Genomic DNA, 24,548 nt, shown 5'->3' on the forward strand with positions numbered 1-24,548 from the left:
ATTTGTGTGGTGTGCCAGTGGTTCACATCTCGTATCATGAATCCTCATAACAACCCTAGAACCTGGATGTTGATATCTCCATTTACAGATAACTATAGCAATAGCAACTGCCAGTTCCGGCCTGCACCAGGCACTTTGTATACAGCATCACACTTAACCCCTCTCATTTCACAATGAGTGTAGGTGATTTGCCTGAGGTCACGGAACTAGTCAGCGGCCACGATGTCTGAGCATGTGTGTCTGCCTCCCATACACACGTGTTGAAATTCTAATGCCCAGTGGGATGGTATTGGCAGGTCGGGACTTTGAGAGATGATTAGGTCATGAGAACAGGGTTTCCTGAAGGGGATTAGTGACTTAATAAGGAAGTCTGAGAGCTCCTGAGCCCCTTCCCACCACATGAGAAGACAGTGAGAAGCTAGCAGCCCGCGAACCAAAAGACTTCACCAGAACCGGACCATGCCGGCAACCTGGTCTTGGACTTCCAGCCTCCAGGACTGTGAGAAATAATTTCTGTTGTTTCTTAGTCACCCAGTCTTTGTTATTTTGTTATAGAAGCCTGGATAGACTGAGACAGTGGCAGAACCTGGTTTCAAAACAAGTCTCTGACTCCAAAGTCTTTCTTCCTTAGACTATGCCCTCTGCCTTCTTAGGGATAAAGCTCAGAGATGGTCAGCAGCTTTGCCAGAGTTCATCAAGCTCTTAAGCGGTGACAGGGATGGAAAGGCATATTTATTTTACTTCCAAGTACATGCTTGTTTCCTTTTCCTCTTTCTCCTCGTCTTCCCTTCCCTTCCTGAACAGTTCAACCCTAAGACCCTGAGGTGGGGCTGAGCAGCCCTGTTTGGGGGTGGGGGATGGAAACCCAGAACCTGGGCAGGATGTCTGTGGTAGGAAGGAGGGTGAGGAGGGTATCCTGCTGGAGCGGGGAGGGAGTGTGGTGTCAGAGCCTGGGCAGGGTCATGAGGGTGCCCACATATAGAGGGCTTGGCCAGGAGATGGATGTTGGAGCCCATGGAGGGTGAGGAGGGTGCACACGTGGATAGGTGCTCACTCTGAGCATCAGCACTTGCATAGATTAAGAAGGGATTCTATATGGGGTAATTGGTGGCCTGGCACAGGGTTTTAGAGCCCAAATAGGGTGAGGAGGATGGTGTGTGTGTGTGTGTGTGTGTGTGTTGTGTGTGTGTGTGTGTGTGTGTGTGTATGTGTAAAGTTGAGGAAATGATATGAGTAGGTTATACTCAAGGGGATTGGTCAAATAAGTAAATGCATTTCAGATAATGGGAGGCTGGTTTCTCAGTACCAAAGAAAGGAATTACAAACAGGACAAAAAATTAAAATAGGCTTTAATGTAAACCAATGCTTTTCAACATAAAAGCAGATACAAAAATAAATATTCAAATAAAAGTTGGAATGTGTGTATATATGTGTCTGTGTGTACACACACACAGACACATATAATACATGCCTATGTTCCTTAGCTCTGTCTACCAGCATCAACGAGCATACCCAATGTCTAGACCTTGACTTCTAAAATACCAATTTGCACTAAAAGGAACCAGGACTCTTTGGAGAAATGGCTAATTCCAGGACTGGGGCAAGGGAAGTACAAGATGAATTGGGAACTCCCTCTTGTGCCAGAAAGAAAATAACCAAAGTATGATTAGAAGGATGGGAAAAGACACAGAGGCCAACTTAAAAGAATTCCCACTGGTCTAATACAGAACAAATTTAACATCACTATAGATCATGGTAATAATAGATTAGATCTCTTGAATAAGATAGGAAAACATGAGCCCATATTCATATATATTATACATAGATTAAAGTTTTATGAGAAATGGGAATTACACAGTTTCAAAATACCTCTCTACAAAGCACTTAGGAGAAGAAACAGTGGAGAAGCCTGGCAGACTCCTTTTCAGTTAATAGTTGCCGTGAACATCATCAGCCATGGGACACACAGAAATTTATGCTAGTAGATAGGATGCAACAAGAACACAGAGATGTTCTCTGATGTTTCTGCTGAAGAAGCATAACCAGATTCTAGACCCAAGGAAACATGAAACAAAACAAAAAATATTCTACAAAATAACTGACTTGAAAACTTCAGAAGTCTCAACATCATGAAAGTTAAGGAAAGACTTGTTTCAGACTGAGGGAAACTAGAGAGAGATGACAATTTAATCCAATCACGTGACTCTGTACCAGATGCTTTTACTCTAAAGGACATTTTTGGGAGAATTGGCAAAATCTGAGTGGGGCCTGAAGATTGAATGGTAGTAACATATCAGTGTTAATTTTGGAGTTTGAGGGTCCTATTTTGGTTATTAGGAAACTCCAAATTGTTTGGAGGAAATATACTTGGAAGTGTTCAGCATAACGGGGAAACTTAATTTCAGATGGTTTAGAAAAAAACCCTTTGTATTGACTATACTTCCATGTTTTCTGTAAGTTAAGACTGTTTCAAAATACAAATGATCAGAACGGTGTATTCTCCTGTGCGCTATTTTGCTTTTCTTCATGGAAGAGATGGGATTGAGGGAGAATTTAAATAGGTAGTGATGTCTAGGAGGAAAACTTTTCATGTAAAGTGGTGTATTCAAACACACTTAGTGCTTCCCTGTTGCCTTACAAATTCTCAGAGAAATGGGAGGAGGCAGGATAGAAAAATGGCTAAGATGAACATTGGAGTTAGACCCAGATTCAAATGTTGACTTTGTCTTTTTAATAAGCTGTGTGACTTGTGACTATTTAAATCTCAGTTTCATCATCTGTTGGAGAAGGAAATGGCAACCCACTCCAGCATTCCTGCCTGGAGAATCCCATGGACAGAGGAGCCTGGCGGGCTGCAGTCCGAGGGGTCGCAAAGAGTCGGACATGACTGAAGCGACTTAGCAGAGCGCTAGCACTTCATCATCTGTGAAGTGGAAATAAAGCTGATGTTTGTGTGTGGCAGCATACTTCCTGCCACATTCATCACTGATGAAGATGCAGATATGATATAATAATGATGATCTGAACTACAGTTTACAGAAGGTAATCTGTGTTGTGTAGAAGGGACGGGAGTTGGTGCAGAGCGACCTTGAAAGAAAGCAGAGCAGTTAGGAAGCTAATAGTGATTGTCTAGATGAGAGTAGAGTAATGGCTATTGGAATGGGAGGACTTGGGCAGATAAGAGTTTGTTAGGGTAAATTCTTCAGGTTTAAAACAATGAATTAGGTCTCCGGGTGATCCCTAGAAGCGCCAAGACTGTTCTGAGATCCAGTCTCTGGTGGAGAGCAAGGAACAGTGCCCTCAGTGATTAGGGGAGCCAGAAGTTACTGGGGTTCCTTAAAGGAGAGCTCTAAGTCCAGTTCTCCACAACCAGCCCCTTCCGGCCTAAGTGAAAACATACAGACATACACTTTTCAGCTTATTATGTCCATTCTTCTGCTGCTGCATCTTGCCTTTCCCCACGTTTCTGTCCCTTTCTCCCTGAATATTTTACTCAGGCACTCAAAGCCCTATACTTTGTTGAGGTCTTGGCCAAGATTTTGTGCCTTTTCTGGCTCTAAGAGAATGTCTGATTCAAGCGCCATAACAAGTGTTGATGGTTGGGAGCATGAAACTTCCTGATGACTGTTCAGTTCAGTCCCTCAGTCGTGTCCAACTCTTTGCGACCCTTGGACTGCAGCATGCCTGGCTTCCCTGTCCTGATGACTGTTAGGAAGACTTAGTCTGTGGGTACTTTCAATCAGCAACTTACTCCTTGCTCTGCAGTTCTACATGCAGCTGGCATGACACCGTCTTGCATTTGCTGGTACAATATATTGCAATTGTATGGCTCTCTCTTTCCTCTGTATTCATTTTGTCCCATTCACATGCTCTTCCTGGGCAGAGGCTGTGTTTCCATAGGAACACTGAATAGTTGCACAGAGTAGTTGCTCAATGAATGTCTGTAGAACTGAACTGAATCAAAAACTAGAATGATGACAAGAAAAAGAAAAGCAATTCTAAGCGAGTTGTGAAATCACAGTTTCCTTATTTAATTAAAACAGAAGCTACAGAAATAAATGTTTCAGCGTTAGCAAAAACACAAAGCAACTGTCCCTTGGAAAATGAAGCATGTTTGAGAACACAGGCCTGGGGTCAGCTCCCAGGTTACATTTCGATCACTGCTCTGCTGCTTCCTAGCTTCAGAACCTGGAAATTAGTAATGTTTGCTGCCTAAGGCTTTTGCATTAAATGAGATGACATAGGTAAAGAACACTGTGTGTTTGACTAATAATTAACAACTCGAGGACTGTTAGCTATTATGATTAATTTTTTCCTAAAATTTTTGAATAGAAAATGAAAAGATATTGCTCTGAAGTTCTCTCAAGGAGGTCAGGCTTCTCTAAGAGGATTCAGCTGGAAAGCCAGCTATTGGAATAACCCATGTAGTTCTAAGGGAGAAGTCATCTCATATCCAGTTCCTTTCCCAGACTACAGTTATACAAGGTGGGTTGGGGAGTTCAGGCCTGAGTGTGTGTATATGTGTGCTCAGTTGTGTCCGACTCTTTGTGGCCCCACGGACTGTAGCATGCCAATGGGATTCTCCAGTCAAGAACACTGGAGTGGGTAGCCATTCCCTTCTCCAGGGGGATCTTCCCGAACTAGGGATCAAACCTGCATCTCTTGCATTGGCAGGCAGATTCTTTACCCCACTGAGCCATCAGGGATGATACCATATGACCTGACACTAACAGCCTTAAAATCCCATTCCTCTCCCACAGTAAGGCCACTGCATTTCGTCATGTTTCCATGCTTCTCTCTATGGGGGAAATTCTGCATGTTCAGCCTGTGTCCTTCAAGGATGCACTCAGTGCTAACTTTAACTGATCCCCACTGCATTCTCTGAGGCACGATTTAAACGATTTATTCACTTTCCCTTCCTGGACTCAGTTATCCTTCCTGGAGCAGTCATCCTGGGCTGGAAGACTCTTCCATTTTTGAGGGTTGGGGAGCACACTGGTAATCTACCTCTCCAATTCTCTCAGTATGGGAGAGCTCCTTACTGGTTCAGGTTACTTCTACTAAGTATAAGTTAGGGGTCCTAGGACTTTGCATAAAGCTTTATTTCCAGTACTTAAAATTGAAGGAATGATATAACTGCCCCAGAGGAGGTTTTCCTCTTGTTGGCAGGACAAAATGTATGTATAAGAAACAAAACCATGCAATTGGTCTTGCTTCTAGGAGTAAAGCTTGCTGAAGTCTGCAGTGGTCAAACCCACATTTCTCTCTCTATTCTCTGCCTATTTCCCTGCCCCAGCACCCCCCCCCCCCCCTTTTTTTTTGGCAGCCTGTGCTTTGGCTGGGATACAAACTGAGCAGTGGCTACTAAAGATAATTTTTTGGAGATATAGGACAGTACCTACGGTATTAGTTTATTTAATTCAGACTTCCTGCTTGTGCAAGGATTCACCCTTTTGCAAAACTGTATTCTTCTCTTACATGAGTGAGTTCTGACAATAGCACATAGAGCTGTATCAAATATACAGAATGTTCTTGTAACCATCACATCAGTAAAATGGTTATACCAATCAGTATCCATTAGAAGGGATCTGTGTCTGTTTCCAACCATTATCCCTGCATAAAGTGAATTTTCTCATTTAAAAAGGCTGAATTGAGCTCATTATATACACTAAGTATGAAGTCAGTGTCCAAAACTTTGGCTGCCTGATGTGAAAAATGGACTCATTGGAAAAGACCCTGATGCTGGGAAATATTGAGGGCAGGACAAGAAGGGAGTGACTGAGGATGAGATAGTTGGATGCCATCACTGACTCAATGGACATGAGTTCGAGCAAACTCAGGAGACTGTGAAGGACAGGGAAGTCTGGCGTGCTACATACAGTCCATGGGGTTACAAGGCATTGGACACGACAGTGACTGAACAACAGCAAAACAAATGAAGTCAGTGTATTTTAATTAGTAATTAAAACTGCCAATATACTTTTATGAGTTTCTTCAGATGTAAAATGATCCATAAAGTGGCAACAAGCTCATCCTAAATAAACAATGATGAGAACAATCATTGCAAATCACAAAGGGTAATGCTGCCGTCCTCTGAAGGAATCTTATAAGAAGTATTTTGACTCAGTGTCAAAAAATGATTACTACCGAGAAATGAATTAAGAATCACAGTGTGGTCTCTAAATCATTTAGTATGTGACATTTGGTCAGATTGGTCATGCTATTCTAATTAAAGCTAGAGACAAATTTAAATCTGCACGACCCCGAAACAAATATGCTGGGTAATGGAGAGCAGGTGGGAGACAATTAGATCTGGGATCATGGTGTGTCTTTCTTTTTTTTTTCCCCCAGAGTATCTTGCTCTGCTGTTAGGTATGCTGTAAACTACTGCAGAATCTCCCTTAAAACCCAGATGTAGAGATGGTGAGTAAACACTTCAAAGGGGGAAGGCTGGAAGGATAATGGGACATAGAAAAACAAAACCAATGATGAAGTTTCTGTCGGCAGCATGTGATTAAAAAAAACCCATACAGACCCGTTAGTGTGCTTATTTCTGAGAATGACAATCACTCTGAAGTCTGTCCCTTGAGGCAGACCTCTGATGGGCTAAGGGGCTTCCCTGACTGCTGACATGATAGATCAAAGGAAGCTCCTTGCACTGCATACAAGGTGCAGGGCTACCATGAAACACCCTAGAAATGGAGCAGCAGAGGAGCTAATGGACATGGAGCCAAAGCATTAGTTGCTCAGTCCTGTCTGACTCTTTGCAGTCCCATGGACTGCAGGCCACCAGGCTCCTCTGTCTATGGAATTCTCCAGGCAAGAATACTGGAGTGGGTTGCCATGCCCTTCTCCAGAGGATCGTCCCTGCCCAGGGATCGAACCTGGGTCTCCTGCATTGCAGGCAGATCCTTTACTGTCTGAGCCACCAGGGAAGCCCCAAAGTACAAAAGCACTATTTTTTTTTTTTTTGCTCCTAAAGGATAAACTGCTTTGAAAAAGACCTTTAGGACAGCAAATTCAATGGTGATTATTTGCCAAGTTGCTATTAGATTTGTTCCCCCCACCCCCAGGGGAAACAGAATGAACAAATCATTTGTATGTATCAGTCAACTATGGGAATCTACTGAAAACATGGTTGACTTGTGAAGCAGATTTTTCTCAGGTACCTGTACTCTCAGGCAGATGAGCTCTGTCTCTAAGATGCCATCTCTACTTTGCCAGACTTTTCAAGAGTACCAGGCTCCTTGTGTGCCACTCTGAAGAAGGCCTCCTGCAAACACTTGGACAGCAAGAATCACCATGACAAGTGGACCCTTCCTTTGCTGTTGCCAAGACTAAATTAAACTTTCAGAGAGAATTTCATTCGTAAATGGTTGCAACTGATTCATGATTTTCATTTCTTTGCCAGACACCCAAATGGCTTCTGAAAAGCCTTCTAGAGCAAAACTAAATCCTCGTATCTGGATAAATAGCTCAAATCTCATGGAAGTAATAGCCAATCTTCCATTTCTTCTCCTGCTTGGTATTTTCCCAGGTCCCCCTTATGGCTTCAATGCCTCTACTCTTTAGTTTTCCTCTAGAAGAGGAGTATCTTCCTCCAAAGATAATGCTACATGGATGCACTGCCATCTGTCCTGACTTGGTGCTGCCCTCTGCTGACCTTGTGGTCATTGTCCCTCATGCACTGGGATGGGGCACTTCCTCATGGTGTGCAGTCAGTACCCCACCTGCAGACAATATTCTAGAAGCAAGACAACATTCTAGAAACATCCGTAATTGACACCTGAACCTTCACCATCTTGACTACAATGATCCAGATCTCCACTCCACTCCAGACATGCACTTTGAGGACATCTTATGACACTTCCAAAATCTTAACCACTCATGGACCACAACAGATCCTGAGCCATGCTTTCACCTTTCTGAGTTTTAATCTCATTTACATATTGAATCCCTAGATTCTATTGCTTTCTCCTGGTTTCCAGTTCCCTTGCAGCCTTCACTCTTTCTTTACCAAACCCTACATTGTGGTTGACAGCACTTACAATCACCTCGCTATGTGACCTCATGCCACTGCACCCTTACCAGCCAACCCCAGCCCTGGACCAATGCTGCAGCTTACCTTCTCTATCCCTACACCCAGAGAGCCAGGGCTGCTGGAGAAGGGCAGGGAGTGTGTGGATTGGCTCTGCTGCAGGTTCTCCAGCCTCAGTAGGGTACTCAATGCTGCTCATCAAGCCTCTTTCATATTCATGTACTGACTGGAGAGATGATTAAAGGAGATGCCCAGGAATACTGGTGAGGCTCAGAGTTGTTCTTTACAAAGGAATGGCCACTGTTTGGAGCAAAAGGGTGGTTACTCCATGGGCTCCTCAATAACCTATACTGTAGCCTAGAAAGAAAAGTTGAGTTAGACTTCTTCATGGGTAATTTGAAATTTAAGAATGGAACTAAGTCATCAGCTGGCATGTGAAGAGACTGAAAGAGGAGCAGATTTGTAGATAGTAAGAGTCACAGTAATAATAATAGAGTCTTTCCCCTACACCATCTTTCTCACAAATGTGTATTATTTATTATTTAGGCAACAGAGTAGACCAACCAGTGCAACTCCTCTCTCATATTGGGAATCAGATGAGTGGACCTGGCCAGGGCAGGTATAGGTCTTGTGGATGCTTACACAATTTGAGGTAGTCTCTTAAAAAATGCAAAATTAACATGGTTCACAAAGGCAATCCAAGAATGTCTTAAAATCACTCTTCCTTTGTATTGAGCTACAGTCAAATCACTCTTCAGTTCAGTTCAGTCCCTTAGTCTTTGTGACCTCATGGACTGCAGCACACCAGGCCTCCCTGTCCATTGCCAACTCCCGGAGTTTACTCAAACTCATGTCCATTGAGTCGGTGAGGTCATCTAACCATCTTTATCCTCTGTCGTCCCCTTCTCCTCCTGCCCCCAATCCCTCCCAGCATCAGGGTCTTTTCAAATGAGTCAGCTCTTTGCATCAGGTGGCCAAAGTATTGGAGTTTCAGCTTCAGCATCAGTCCTTCCAATGAATATTCAGGACTGATTTCCTTTAGGATTGACTGGTTTGATCTCCTTGCAGTCCAAGGGACTCTCAAGAGTCTTCTCCAACACCACAGTTCAAAAGCATCAATTCTTCAGTGCTCAGCTTTCTTTATAGTCCAACTCTCACATCCATACATGACCACTGGAAAAACCATAGCTTTGACTAGATGGGCCCTTGTTGGCAAAGTAATGTCTCTGCTTTTTAATATGCTATCTAGGTTGGTCATAATTTTTATTCCAAGGAGTAAGTGTCTTTTAATTTCATGGCCGCAGTCACCATCTGTAGTGATTTTGGAGCCCAGAAAAATAAAGTCAGCTACGGTTTCCACTGTTTCCCCATCTATTTGCCATGAAGTGATGGGACCAGATGCCATGATCTTCATTTTCTGAATGTTGAGTTTTAAGCCAACTTTTTCACTCTCCTCCACTTTCGTCAGAGGCTCTTTAGTTCTTCACTTTCTGCCATAAGGGTGGTGTCATCTGCATATCTGAGGTTATTGATATTTCTCCAGGCAATCTTCATTCCAGCTTGTGCTTTATCCAGCCCAGCATTTCACATGATGTACTCTGCATATAAGTTAAATAAGCAGGGTGACAATATACAGCCTTGACGTACTCCTTGTCCTATTTGGAACCAGTCTGTTGTTCCATGTCCAGTTCTAACTGTTGCTTCCTGACCTGCATACAGATTTCTCAAGAGGTAGGTCAGGTGGTCTGTTATTCCCATCTCTCTAAGAATTTTCGACAGTTTTTTGTGGTCCACATAGTCAAAGGCTTTGGTATAGTCAATATAGGAAAAGTAGGTGTTTTTCTGGAACTCTCTTGCTTTTTCGATGATTCAACAGATGGCAGTTTGATCTCTGGTTCCTTTGCCTTTTCTAAATCCAGCTTAAACAATTCTCAGAGGGCTCAAACAAAGCTTGTGCGCACCAGGACCCAGAGACCCCACAGAGACTGAGACAGAACTCTGTTTGAGTGTCTCCTGTGGAGGTATGGGTCAGCAGAGGACTGCCACAGGGGCAGGGGCTCTGGGTGCAGCAAACATGTGTATGGCATAAGCCCCCTTAGAGGAGGTCGCCACTGAGCCCACCATACAGCCACCAGAACTTAGGCAGGACTAGGAAACAAACTCTTGGTGGGCACAAACAGAATCCTGTGTGCACCAGGACCCAGGGGAAAGAAGCAGTGACCCCACAAGAGACTGATCCAGATGCAAGTTTATAGTTGGCCTCAGGTAAATAACAGGGAGGGAACACAGCCCCATCCATCAACAGAAAATTGGATTAAAGATTTACTGAACATGGCCCTGCCCATCAGAACAGGACCCAGTTTCCCCCTCAGTCAGTCTCTCCCATCAGGAAACTTCCATAATCCTCATACCCTTCTTCATCAGAGGGGAGACAGACTGAAAACCACAATCAGAGGAAACTAACCAATCTGATCACATGGACTACAGCCATGTCTAACTCAATGACACTATGAGCCATGCCAGTGTAGGGCCACCCAAGACAGATGGGTCATGGTGGAGAGTTCTGACAAAACGTAGTCTGCTGGAGAAGGGAATGGCAAACCACTTCAGTGTTCTTGCCTTGAGAACTCTGTGAACAGTATGAAAAGGCAAAAAGATAGGACACTGAAAGATGAACTCCCCAGGTCAGTAGGTGCCCAATATGCTAATGGAGATCAGTGGAGAAATAACTCCAGAAAGAATGAAGAGACGGAACCAAAGCAAAAATAACACCCAGTTGTGGATGTGACTGGTGATGGAAGTAAAGACCGATGCTGTAAAGAGCAATATTGCATAGGAACCTGGAATGTTAGGTCCAAGAATCAAGGCAAATTGGAAGTGGTCAAACAGGAGATGGCAAGAGTGAACATCGACATTTTAGGAATCAACGGACTAAAATGGACTGGAATGGGTGAATTTAACTCAGATGACCATTATATCAGTACTGTGGGCAAGAATCCCTTAGAAGAAATAGATTAGCCATCATAGTCAACAAAAGAATCCGAAATGCAGTACTTGGATGCAGTCTCAAAAATGACAGAATGGTCTGTTTGTTTCCAAGGCAAATCACTCTTTCGTGGCAACTACTAACTTACTGAAGAATATATAGTTTTGCTACAAAAACAATGGTTTCTTCACGCTACTTAACTGAGTTAGTGGTAGTTTTGCAAAGCATATTGTCTGGAACCATGAGCCTTAATCAGGCCACGATATGCTAAGTATGCACTAGGATTTGCTATGATACACTGGAAGGCGTAAGACATGTGACCTATCACATGAATGTACTCACTGCTGGCAGGAGTGCTACAGATTCATGCTTTAAAAACACTACTTTTGATCATATATTGACATATATATATGGAATCTAGAAAGATGGTACTGATGAACCTATATGCAGAGCAGCAATGAAGATGCAGACATAGAGAATGAACTTGTGGACAAGGGTGGGGGGGGAAGGAAGGAGAGGGTGAAATGAAAGGAGAAAGTAACATGGACATGTACACTACCATATGCAAAATAGATAGCCAAAGGAAACTTGCTGTATAACTCGGGGAACTCAAACTGGGGCTCTGTAACAACCTAGAGGGGTAGGAAAGGGTGGGGGTGGGAGGGAGGTACAAGAGGGAGGAGACATATGTACACCTATGGCTAATTCATGTTGATATATGGCAGAAATCAAAACAATATTGTAAAGCAATTATCCTTCAATTAAAAATAAATAAATTAAAAAAACACAAATTCTGAAAACACAGAAATTTTACTTTAGATGCTGCTCGTTCTAAGTCACTTCAGTCGTGTCTGACTCTGTGCGACCCCACAGACGGCAGCCCACCAGGCTCCCCCATCCCTGGGATTCTCCAGGCAAGAACACTGGAGTGGGTTGCCATTTCCTTCTCCAATGCATGAAAATGAAAAGTGAAAGTGAAGTTGCTCAGTATTGTCCAATTCTTAGCAACCCCATGGATTGCAGCCTACCAGGCTCCTCTGTCCATGGGATTTTCCAGGCAAGAGTACTGGAGCGGGTTGCCATTGCCTTCTCTGGTACTTTACATGATTTCCATAAAAAATATACAGTGCATTTATAACTGCATGTGCTTTTCTGTCAAGCACATTTCTAACAGCAGAGGATGTCTGTCTTGACTGCTGCTGTTAAGTCACTTCAGTCGTGTCTGACTCTGTGTGACCCCATAGATGGCAGCCCACCAGGCTCCCCCGTCCCTGGGATTCTCCAGGCAAGAACACTGGAGTGGGTTGCCATTTCCTTCTCCAATATATGAAAGTGAAAAGTGAAAGTGAAGTCGCTCAGTCGTGTCCGACCTTCAGCAACCCCATGGACTGCTGCCTTCCAGGCTCCTCCGTGTGTGGGATTTTCCAGGCAAGAGTACTGGAGTGGGGTGCCATTGCCTTCTCTGACTTGACTAGATGGTTAAAAAAAAAAAAAAGCAAATCTTATGCTTACAACTATGCATGTCTGATGACATGAAGACTATTCTATAGAGCAGAATCTGGCTTTACACATCTTATACCCCTTGAATCCTACTTCCAGTCCTGAACATTATAGGATGAGTTTGTATCACTTTACTTCACCTGTCACAGAGTCATTATGTTGGCAGAATGGGTTGAAAAAGACAGCTAACAAGTATAGATCAGGTAACTCAAGTCATATAAATATAATCCCACTTATACCAAACTAACGGAGAAGGCAATAGCACCCAACTTTAGCACTCTTGCCTGGAAAATCCTATGGACGGAGAAGCCTGGTGGGCCGTAGTCTATGGGGTTGCTAAGAGTCAGACATGACTGAGCAACTTCATTTTCACTTTTCACTTTCATGCATTGGAGAAGGAAATGGCAACCCACTCCAGTGTTCTTGCCTGGAGAATCCCAGGGACAGGGGAGCCTGGTGGGCTGCCATCTATGGGGTTGCACAGAGTTGGACATAACTGAAACGACTTGGCAGCAGCATCCTGAACTAAACATAACCCAAATTCTACCTCCCTTTAGATGGATCCTTCAAGAACCATGGCCCTTCCAAAGACAAGGAGGTAGGAGTGACAGAAGGAATGTTCGAGTGGATTGAAGCATTGGTCTCAAAAGATTAGTTAAAAATCTTGCTTTTCCAATACAGATGAGCATGGAATGCATCAGAAATAGGCTGTCCTTCACTATGAAAAACAGCATGGAGGTTTCTCAGAAAACTAAAAATAGAACTACCATCAGTTCAGTCGCTCAGTCGTGTCCAACTCTTTGCGACCCCACGAATCGCAGCACGCCAGGCCTCCCTGTCCATCACCATCTCCCGGAGTTCACCCAAACTCATGTTCATTGAGTCAGTGATGCCATCCAGCCATCTCATCCTCTGTCGTCCCCTTCTTCTCCTGCCCCCAATCCCTCCCAGCATCAGAGTCTTTCCAATGAGTCAACTCTTCGCATGAGGTGGCCAAAGTACTGGAGTTTCAGCTTTAGCATCATTCCTTCCAAAGAACACCCAGGGCTGATCTCCTTCAGAATGGACTGGTTGGATCTCCTTGCAGTCCAAGGGACTCTCAAGAGTCTTCTCCAACACCACAGTTCAAAAGCATCAATTCTGGTGCTCAGCTTTCTTCACAGTCCAACTCTCACATCCATACATGACCACTGGAAAAACCATAGCCTTGACCAGACGGACCTTTGTTGGCAAAGTAATATCTCTGCTTTTCAATATGCTATCTAGGTTGGTCATAACTTTTATTCCAAGGAGTAAGCGTCTTTTAATTTCATGGCCGCAGTCACCATCTGCAGTGATTTTGGAGCCCCCAAAAATAAAGTCTGACACTGTTTCCACTGTTTCCCCATCTATTTGCCATGAAGTGATGGGACCAGATGCCATGATCTTCGTTTTCTGAATGTTGAGTTTGAAGCCAACTTTTTCACTCTCCTCTTTCACCTTCATCAAGAATGACCCAGCAATTCCCACTCCTGGGTATATATGTGAAAAAGTCAAGAATACCACTTCAAAAAGATGCACATATCCCAGTGTTCAGAGCAGCATAAATAATAACAATTACCAATATGTGGATGCAATCTAAGTGTCCATTGACAGATGAAAGGATAAAGAAGATGTGATATATATGTGCAGTGGAATACTACTGAGCCATAAAAGAAGAATGAAATTTTTCCATTTGCAGCAACATGGATGGACTTGGAGGGCGTTATGCTAAGTGAAATCAGTCAGAGAAAGACAAAAACTGTATGATGTCACCTATATGTGGAACCTAAAAAATATGACAAACAAATGAATATAACAAAAATGATGCAGACTCAGATACAGAGAACAAGCTAGTGATTACCAGTCACAGGGAGACATTATACGGGTCGTAGGGAGTACAAACTATTGGGTGTAAACAGGCCTAGGGAGGTATTGTGCACCACAGGAAATAAAGTCAATATTTTGTTTCAACTGTAAGTGGAAAGTAACCTTAAAAATTGTATAAAAATTAAAAAAAAAAAAAAAGGCTATCATGTGAGCGTGCTAAAGTTCACACTTTATTAACCTAACAGTAAGTTCATATTTGCATCTGAACTCATAAGGCTTGACTGGCATATAACTTGGAGGTTCCTATTTGGGAAGATGGGCTACTCTAATATTAATACTAATTGAAGAACAAGAATTTTCTTTATCCTCTTTGAAGATGACTTGAATAAGAGGTAGTGGAAATCCAAAGAGTAAAGATTAAAATGTTTTTTGAGTTAAATGGGATACTAAAATTTCTTGAGAGCAAAGGTAAAGAGATTAGCTTTAATCTGCTGCTAACTCTCACAAGAGAGTAACTTAATCCGGGGAGAGGCCAACCTGCTTACATATTAATAACATGAATGAGGAGTCGCCTGGTGTCATGCAGAGCTGCCTGCCTGTTTGCAGCTCCAGGGGTTAGTTCCCCACCTCAAACCTCTGGCCAGTAAATCATCTCAGGCCACCTGGGATAAGAAATACGTGGTAGCCGTGGATTGTCCACGCAGCACATCAACTCTCTGGAGGTGATAAAGCTGTCCCACCTAGAGCAAGGTCTGGCAAACTTTATGAAGGATCAAGTAGTAAACGTTTTAGGTTTTGCAGGCCATATGGCCTCTGTCGCATCTGCTCAAGTCTGCCATTGTGAAACCAACACACAAAGCCAAAGAACGAGCATGGCTGTGTTTCAATTAAACTTTGTGATGGATGCTGAAATCTAAATTGGGTGTAATTTTTATGTGTCACAAAATATTATTTTGCTTTGATTTTAACTTTTAGAGATATAAAAACCATTTATTTTTTATTTTGAGGGCTGTACAAAAACAGGTGGCCGGCCAGATTTTGCCCCAGACTGTAGTTTGGTGATCTCTGTTCTTAAAACATTCTCAGGAAAGCTTTGGGATTCGACTCATGGCAGGTTTAGACAAACACCACTTTTCTGTTCTACATTTCTATGCAGACGGTATTTCTCAAGTTACAGGGAATACTGTGCTCCAGCTACTTGGTGGCATCATGCTGAAGATCTAAAACATCGGTGGGTCTCCTTCCTCAAAGTGCTCAACAGCAACACTGACATCTTCCTGATCCATGACATTTGATTGGCTACTGGTGGCTTAGCTTGGCTATTGCTTGGGGTCAAGAGCATATCTTATGGAAAAACATTACCAATTAGCATCATGGGCACAGACCCAGTTGGTACAATATCATTGGCACCCTCGATTGTCAACGTGGACTGGCCAGTCTTGCTATCTGTACCTGGTGTCCTCTTCCTGTCATTGTGCTCTTTATGGGTCCCTCTTATCATCATGAGTTTTGAAGTTCAAGAAGCTTTTTCACAGAAAGGATTAGTCTCAGTTGCTTACATTTTCCAAGAACATCAACTTAGCAATGTTACATATTAAAAGCATCCTTTTCATTAATTTTTAACCAACTTATTAATACAAATCTTATTATTCCATTTGTAAATCTCTATCTAAAATAACAAATTTACCTTCTCTTTTTATTTTTAATAGATTTTTTTTTTTTTTGCTGTACTTTTTTCACTTTAACTATGTGTCCTGGAGATCACTTCCTCTCAATTCAAAGAGATCTTCCTTACTCTTTTATTTTTTTTGGCTCCTCAGCTTGCCAGATCCTAGTTCGCCCATCAAGGATTGAATCTGTGCCCTTGGAAGTGAAAGCCCTGGGTCCTAACCACTGGATAGCCAGGAAATTCCCCTTTGTTCTTTCATTAATGTTTAGTTAAGTTGCATAGGATGTGTGCATGTACGCCCAGTCATGTCTGACTCTTGGTGACCCTATGACTATCGCCTTTCAGGTTTCTCTGTCCATGGGATTCTCCAGGGAAGAATAATGGAGTGGGTTGCCATTTCCTTCTCTGAGGGATCTTCAGGATAAACATCCTTAAATAGTCTTTAGTTTATCCAGTGTGTTTAAATATTTTACATTGTATTTATAAATGTACTCAATGAATTTTATTTCAATGTCTGACCAGGCAAGTTTACTACTTAAACAGATAAGTCCTTTTTACATACTTGAACAATATAAATTAAACTTGTAAATTTTAATATAAACTATTAAACTTATAGAGACTAAAGTTCTTCCAAGCATTTTGCTATCATTTGAGTGTAAAGTCTTTTCCAACTTTTAACTTAAAATCAGAAGTCACCTATAATCAATCATACATTTTAATTGGAATCTTCCTAACTAATCCATTAAATTCTCTATCACATCAAACATTACAAGTAAGTAAATATCAGATACACACAGATTGCCCCAATGAATTTAACACCTACACCTAAACTTAAACCCCAAAGTACAGGCACTATGGGTCAATCCATGCTGTGCTATGCTAAGTTACTTCAGTTGTGTCCTACTCTTTGAGACCCCATGGACTGTAGCCCACCAGGCTCCTCTGTCCATGGGAGTCTCCAGGCAAGAATACTGGAGTGGGTTGCCATGTCCTCCTTCAAGGGATCTTCCAGACCCAGGTCTCTGTCTCTCACATCTCCTGAATTGGCAGGCCGGTTCTTTACCACTAGCGCCACCTGGAAAGCTCCAGGTGGGTCAATCTACCTTCATTAATTCTTAATTATTTTTATGTTATCTTGAAAATGTTATCTTGTTGTGTTTTTGATGTGCATTTTTTGACCATTAATAAGGTTATGCTTTCTTAAAAATAACCTCAATTTTAAAGCAAAAAGATCTTACTTTTTAAATCAAGGGTTAGAAAAATATGTATAGCTCATTGCCAAATTTGGCCTGCTGCCTATTTTGGTATGACCCCAAGCTAGGAATGGTCTTTACGTTTTTAAAGATAAGTGGAAAAAGAAATAAAAGAAGATTTCAGCATCCATAAATAAAGTTTTATGGGAACACAGTTACGCTCATTTATTTAAGTATTATCTATGACGGCTTTTGGGCTAAGACGTCAGTGTTGAGTGTTTAAGACAGAGACCATATGGCCATCAAACCTAAAACATTTACTCTCCCGCGCACTTTACTGAAAGTTTGCTCCCTATTACCTCCCCACCCTCCTTGTTTTTTTTTAGAAGATGCAAGTCATGCTGTGTCTTGAATTTCAAAAACCCCAATAAAGGATCATTGTAGCAGAAAATTTTGCCTGAAGGGTGTTTGGGAACTAAGAGAAAAGAGCTTCTTTTAAAAGATTGTTTATCCTCATCCTCCATTTACCCAGAGAACAATAAACAGTAAAGGCTGAGGATAGGAAAGCAGGGAAGGGAAAGGGCAGAGAAGTGTTTTTTTTTTTGGGGGGGCGGGGTGTGTGTGTATAAGGACAGAGGTTCCCTCTCCCCCTCATCTACCATCTTTATTGTTGCTGTTCAGTCGCTCAGTCATGTCTGACTCTTTGCGACTCCATGGACTGAAGCATACCAGGCTTCCCTGTCCTTCACTATTTTCCTGGGTTTGCTCAAACTCATGTCCATTGTCATGTATAGATGTGAGAGATGGACTATAAAGAAGGCTGAGCACCGAAGAATTGATGCTTTTGAACTGTGGTGTTGGAGAAGACTCTGGAGAGTCCCTTGGACTGCAAAGAGATCAAACCAGTCCATCCTAAAGGAAATCAACCCTGAATATTCATTGGAAGGACTGATGTTGAAGCTGCAGCTCTAGTACTTTGGCCACCTGATGCAAAGAGCCAACTCATTAGAAAAAACTCCAATGCTGGGAAAGATTGAAGGCAGGAGGAGAAGGGGACAACAGAGGGCAAGATGGTTGGATGGCATCACTGACTCCATAGACATGAGTTTGAGCAAACTCCGGGAGATGGTGAAGGAGATGGCTGCAGTCCATGAGGTTGCAAAGAGTCAAACATGACTGAGCGACTGAACAACAGCAACAAATGTCCGTTGAGTCAGTGATGCCATCCAACCATCTCATCCTCTGTTGCCCCCTTCTCCTCCGGCCCTCAATCTTTCTCATCTATCCTCTCACCCACCCATCAACTAAGATGCAGGATCCAAGTGGAGCCGCCCTGCCCAATGGTGAGGGTGCTTCTCCCTGAGCCCAGGAAGTGTTCTAGAAGCTTAGGAATCCACAAGTTCACTTTTTAGACCCAGCTCTAAAGCTCACATGCAGGGGATTCTGCTTTTCCTTCCTAGCCGCCTATAGGACCATTCATCCATCTTCTCTGTATTTGGTTCCTCTTGCCTTTACAGATGGTTTTAATTAAGTATCTCAGCTAAGTCTTTCCCTGGGTAGCATCCCAAACTCCAGTTTAATCTGAACTTATGACTGTCCTGTCCTCATATCAGGAAGTCTTAAAATGTAGTATTTGCCTATATGTTTTTAATATGAAATACAGGCATATATTTGATTCATTGAGTTTACAATTTGGATTCTTAGCCTTTCCTCAGAAGCAATATTTCTGCAGCATTTCTGGACCAAAATTAAAATCACAACAAACCGATGTGTCATCTAGACAAGAACAGAAAAGGTTCTGGCTCTTTCATTGCTGTTAGCTTTGCCTTTCAGTTACCTCATAAAAAGAATTGTTGAAATGCCTCCAGACTTTTAAGGAGTCCAGTTTTCACATTCCAGAAAATCTAAAGTCTTAAAACTAAAGAAACTTAGAGAAGGAAGGAGGAAAACATAAGATAGAAGATAAAAATTTGTATGGAAAGGAAAAATAAGCCTGGGGATTAAAATAAATGTAATTTCTAATTACAACACTGAAATCATGGCAGGAATCCTATTAAGCCCCTTTCACTGCTTAAACAATACTTTAAAAGAGAGAAATAGCCAGTGAACGGGCAAAACTCAAAATGCACCCAAAACAGAAAATTATTCTCAAAGAAAAATCAGAGTAATTTGTTGAGTCTGAATGTCAAGTGTTTCTTACTTTTTGAGTTTTCACTTTGGCACCAGCCTGAAGGTATGGTTTGTTTATCAAGATCATGAGTGATGGAGACCAGAAGCCAGAGCTAGATTAAAGACTGATGTTGGGATGTTGTAATTATTGGGACTTGTACAAGGAAGCTTCAGGTATGTTAGCCTGGAATGTGGTAGTTTTATAAGGTTTGAAACATTTCTTTAGCTTATTTCAAAATTTCTGTAAGCCTGTTATTTATTTTGCTATTTGCAATTTTAGTTTTTTGTAGTGAGAACATTTAAGATCTATCCTTTTAGCAAACTACTGAAATAGTGTCTATCAAATCTTTAAAAAATGAAAAAGTCTATTTTTAAAAAAATAGATCTGATCAAAACTCCTCCACAAATAGTTCTAGGCAGCACAGTGCCCTCACTTTTAGAAGGAATTTGTGTGAATGAAATGATAGGTTTTCTAATGAATGAAATACCTTGTTGAGAGAAAGCTTCACAGAAGGAAAAGGGAATATAGACAGACATTTAATATCAAAGCAAGGGCGTAGTTTATAGAAAATCAGATCTTTCATGGGGTGTGGGTGAGAGTTTTTCTAAACTTTTTCTGATCCTCAAATGTACCTTGTGAGATCTTTCAGGAGTTTGAGGGGCCATTTAATCATTTTTATGTTTCTTGCAATGAGGCTGAGACAGAGTTGTCAAGTTTTAAAAATATTTTTGCTGCAAAAGAATGCACCAAGCCAAACATAGCGCTTAAAGAATTATTACAATGTGAAAAATCCATGTAACCATACCTACGTTAAGAAACAAAACCTCAGTAGCATCCTAGGACCCCTAATGAAGACCCTTCCCCCAATTTTTATAGGAGTCACTTTTTTGTTGTTGTTCATTTCTAGTTTTAATCATCTAACAAGACAATTCTTTCTAATTGTCTCACCTATTGTGTGGTCAAGTCCTTCAATATAGCTATTCTCTTCCTCTCTGCAGAACCCCTGCTTGACCAGTCCCCACTTCACTCACACAATTATCCAACCCTCTTATTATAGGACTTAATAGGTAACTGCCTAAATGCTTGTACCGAGCCCTAGTGGCTAATTGTCCTGGTAATTGATGAGCCAACTTAACATCCATTCCCCTTATAAAAAGGGGCTTCCCTGGTAGCTCAGACAGTAAAGAATCTGCCTGCAATGCAGAAGACCCAGGTTTGATCCCTGGGTCAAGAATACACCTGGAGAAGGAAATGGTAACCCACTCCAGTATTTTTGACTGGAAAATTCCATGGACAGAGGAGCCTGGCTGGCTATAATCCATAGGGTTGCAAAGAGTTGGACACAACTGAGCAACTAACACCCCCCATATAAATGGTAGTCTCCTTCTCCAAAGATTGTGGTTATGTCCTGCCTGCCATTCATGGTGGGGTGTCGCTCCAAGACCTTTATTTGGACATGAAGATCCCAGGTCCAGTAAACTCCTGCTATCTCTGTCACTGTCTCTGGGCTCTTTCTTTGGTCTGGAGGCTGGGCCTATGGGGTATAGCCCCAGACCTATTCCTTGATGCTGTTTTTCAATATTCTTGTCATTTCTGGGATTAATTTTTTGTTTGTATGCTTGTTCTATTTTTTCTCTTCATTAGTTTGGAAGTTACACCTTCCCCTAAAGAACAGCCTCCAACATTTCCTTTAGTGAGTGTTGCTGATGAAGTCTTCCAATTTTGTCTGACATACTCCATCTTCATTCTCAGAAGATATCTTTTGCTGGGTTTGCACTTAAAGGTTGGCATTGATAAAGATAATTTATTATACAGGACCCACAAAATGGAGGCTGTCCCAGTGGCCTGACCCACATCACAAGTCTAGACTAAGTCAGCCCATACTCACTGGAAACACCTGTCAAGGAAAGCTAACATGATACTAATCATGGTCCTCTAACTAAGCTCTAGCTAGGTTACCTTTGTTGTTTAGCTACTGGGTTGTGTCTGACTCTTTGTGTCCCCATGGACTGTATAGCCTGCCAGGCTCTTCTGTTCATGGGATTTCTCAGACAAGAATACTGGATTGGGTTGCCATTTTCCTCTCAAGGGTATCTTCCCAACCCAGGGATTGAACCCACATCTGTATTGGTAGACAGATTCGTTACCACTGAGCCACCAAGGAAGCCCTAGGTTACCTTACCCTGGAAAACAGGACCTACTAGCCTTGTAAAGAAATCCCTGACCTCCTAGTCAGTCGTGCCCATTGACACATTGCCTTTTTATTGTAAAACTTGCTGTTATCCAAAATTACTGGGCAGAGCACTCCACTGCCTGCGAGGCAATGTATTTCTCCAATTCATGCCTTGTTTTTCCTTGAATAAAAGACATCAACATTTTATTACATTGCTTTAGTTTTGTCATATGACAGAATCTTATTGTTATAGTTATTATTTTGCAATTTAAAGCTGTTATCCCACTGACTTCTGGCTTCCAATTGCTTCTACTGAGAAATTAAGCAATTTCTCAAGCAGGCACACCTTGTTTCATTGTGCTTCAGTTCTCTTTTTTTAAACAAAGTAAAGGCTGTGGCAACACTGCACTGAGCAAGTCTGTCTGTGCCATTTCCCAGCCAGCGTTTTCTTATTTTGTGTCTGCATGTGACATTTTGGTAATTCTTTCAGTATCTCAGGCTGTTTTCATTATTATTTGTTACAGTGATCTGTGATCAGTGATCTTTGATATTACTATCCTAACTGTGTTTTTTAAAATTAAGGTATATATTTTAAAAACAGTGATATCACACACTTAATAGACTGCTGTATACTGTAAACATAACTATTATATGCACTGGGAAACCAAAAAATTAGTGTGATTCATTTTATTGTGATATTCGCTTTATTGATAGTCTCAAACTGAACCCACAATGCCTCCACGGTATGCCTTTATTAGGGCTTCCCTGGTTGCTCAGATGGTAAACCATCTGTCTCCAGTGCAGTAGACCTGAGTTCGATACCTGGGTCAGGAAGATCCCCTGGAGAAGGCAATGGCAACCCACTCCAGTATTCCTGCCTGGAGAATTCCATGGACAGAGGAGCCTGGCAGGCTGAAGTCCATGGGGTCGCAAAGAGTCCGACACGACTGAGTGACTTTCACATTCACAGGACTATTGTAAAGTATTATTTACCATTATTAATATCACACTTGAGTGGGTTATGGGATCTGTTGAAAATCATCTTCAACAAAAGTTGTGTCTGAGTTAGTAATACGCCATTTTACCTTGTGGAGGTACCCTTTTTAAACTGAAGTAATATTATATTAATTTCAGGTGATTTAATAGTGATTCAATATTTTTATAGATGATACTCCATTTAAAATTATCATAAAATAATGGTTATGTTCCCCTGTACTGTATAATATATCCTTGTAGCTTATTTATTTTATACATAGTGGTTGTATCTCTTTAATATAAATTTATTTATTTTAATTGGGGGTTAATTACTTTACAATATTGTATTGGTTTTGCCAAACATCAACATGAATCCACCACAGGTATACACATGTTCCCTATCCTGAACCCCCCTCCCTTCAGAATCAAGAGACACATATACCCCAATGTTCATCGCAGCACTGTTTATAATAGCCAGGACATGGAAGCAACCTAGATGTCCATCAACAGATGAATGGATAAGAAAGCTGTGGTACATATACACAATGGAGTATTACTCAGCCATTAAAAATAATACATTTGAATGAGTTCTAATGAGGTGGATGAAATTGGAGCCTATTATACAGAGTGAAGTAAGCCAGAAAGAAAAACACCAATACAGTATACTAACACGTATATATGGAATTTAGAAAGATGGTAACGATAACCCTGTATGCAAGACAGCAAAAGAGACACAGATGTATAGAACAGTAGTTGTATCTCTTAATCTTCTACCCCTATATTACCCCTTCACCTTTCTTTCTCCCTGCTTGTAAACACTAATTTGTTCTCTATATCTGTGGGTCTATTGCTGTTTTGTTATATACATGCATTTAAAGTTTTTTTTTCAGATTCCACATTTAAGTGATAATAGCATAATACCCCGGAGAAGGCAATGGCACTCCACTCCAGTACGCTTGCCTGGAAAATCCCATGGACAGAAGAGCCTGGAAGGCTGCAGTCCATGGGGTCGCTGAGGGTCAGACACGACTGAACGACTTCACTTTCACTTTTCACTTTCATGCATTGGAGAAGGAAATGGCAACCCACTCCAGTGTTCCTGCCTTGAGAATCCCAGGGATGGGGGAGCCTGGTGGGCTGCCGTCTATGGGGTCGCACAGAGTCGGACATGACTGAAGCGACTTAAGCAGCAGCAGCAGCATAATACCCTCTAGGTTCATCCCCGTTATTGAAAATAACAGTTTCATTCTTTTTTATAGCTGAAAAGTATTCTCTTGTATGTATGTATGTATGTGTATATATATGTGTGTGTGTGTGTGTGTGTGACATCTTCTTCATCCATTCATCTCTTGATGGATGTGGTGCATGCATGCTCAGTTGCTCAGTCATGTCTGCCTCTTTGTGACCCCATGGACTGTAGCCCACCAGGGTCCTCTGTCCAGGAGATTTCCCAGGCAAGAATACTGGAGTGGGTTGCCATTCCCTTCTCTAGGGGGCCTTCCTGACTCAGAGATTGAACCCATGTCTCTTATGTCTCTGCATTAGCAGGTGGATTCTTTACCCCTAGCACCACCCAAGAAGTCATGTTCAGTTCAGTTCAGTCACTCAGTCGTGTCCAACTCTTTGCGACCCCATGAAACGCAGCACGCCAGGCCTCCCTGTCCATCACCAACTCTCAGAGTTCACTCAGACTCACGTCCATCGAGTCAGTGATGCCATCCAGCCATCTCATCCTCTGTCATCCCCTTTTCCTCCTGCCCCCAATCCCTCCCAGCATCAGAGTCTTTTCCAACGAGTCAACTCTTCGCATGAGGTGGCCAAAGTACTGGAGTTTCAGCTTTAGTATCATTCCTTCCAAAGAACACCCAGGACTGATCTCCTTCAGAATGGACTGGTTGGATCTCCTTGCGGTCCAAGGGACTCTCAAGAGTCTTCTCCAACACCACAGTTCAAAAGCATCAATTCTTCGGTGCTCAGCTTTCTTCACAGTCCAACT

General features: G+C 42.0%; 1 protein-coding gene and 1 long non-coding RNA gene across 3 annotated transcripts in view; one reads left to right on the forward strand and one right to left on the reverse strand.

Moving 5' to 3' along the window:
• The window catches only part of CPA6 (carboxypeptidase A6), a 294,614-nt gene that overhangs the window by 116,258 nt on the left and 153,808 nt on the right, over window positions 1–24,548 (reverse strand). The gene's annotated exons all lie outside the window — the stretch shown is intronic.
• Window positions 1–24,548, forward strand: part of LOC133260508 (uncharacterized) — a 179,788-nt gene that overhangs the window by 113,868 nt on the left and 41,372 nt on the right. The window contains exon 3 of the long non-coding RNA XR_009740839.1: window positions 6,352–6,423. This is a non-coding gene — a long non-coding RNA (uncharacterized LOC133260508). The remainder of the gene's footprint in view (window positions 1–6,351; window positions 6,424–24,548) is intronic.

The sequence above is a fragment of the Bos javanicus genome, chromosome 14, assembly GCF_032452875.1.
Source record: "Bos javanicus breed banteng chromosome 14, ARS-OSU_banteng_1.0, whole genome shotgun sequence".
Lineage (NCBI taxonomy): Eukaryota > Metazoa > Chordata > Mammalia > Artiodactyla > Bovidae > Bos > Bos javanicus.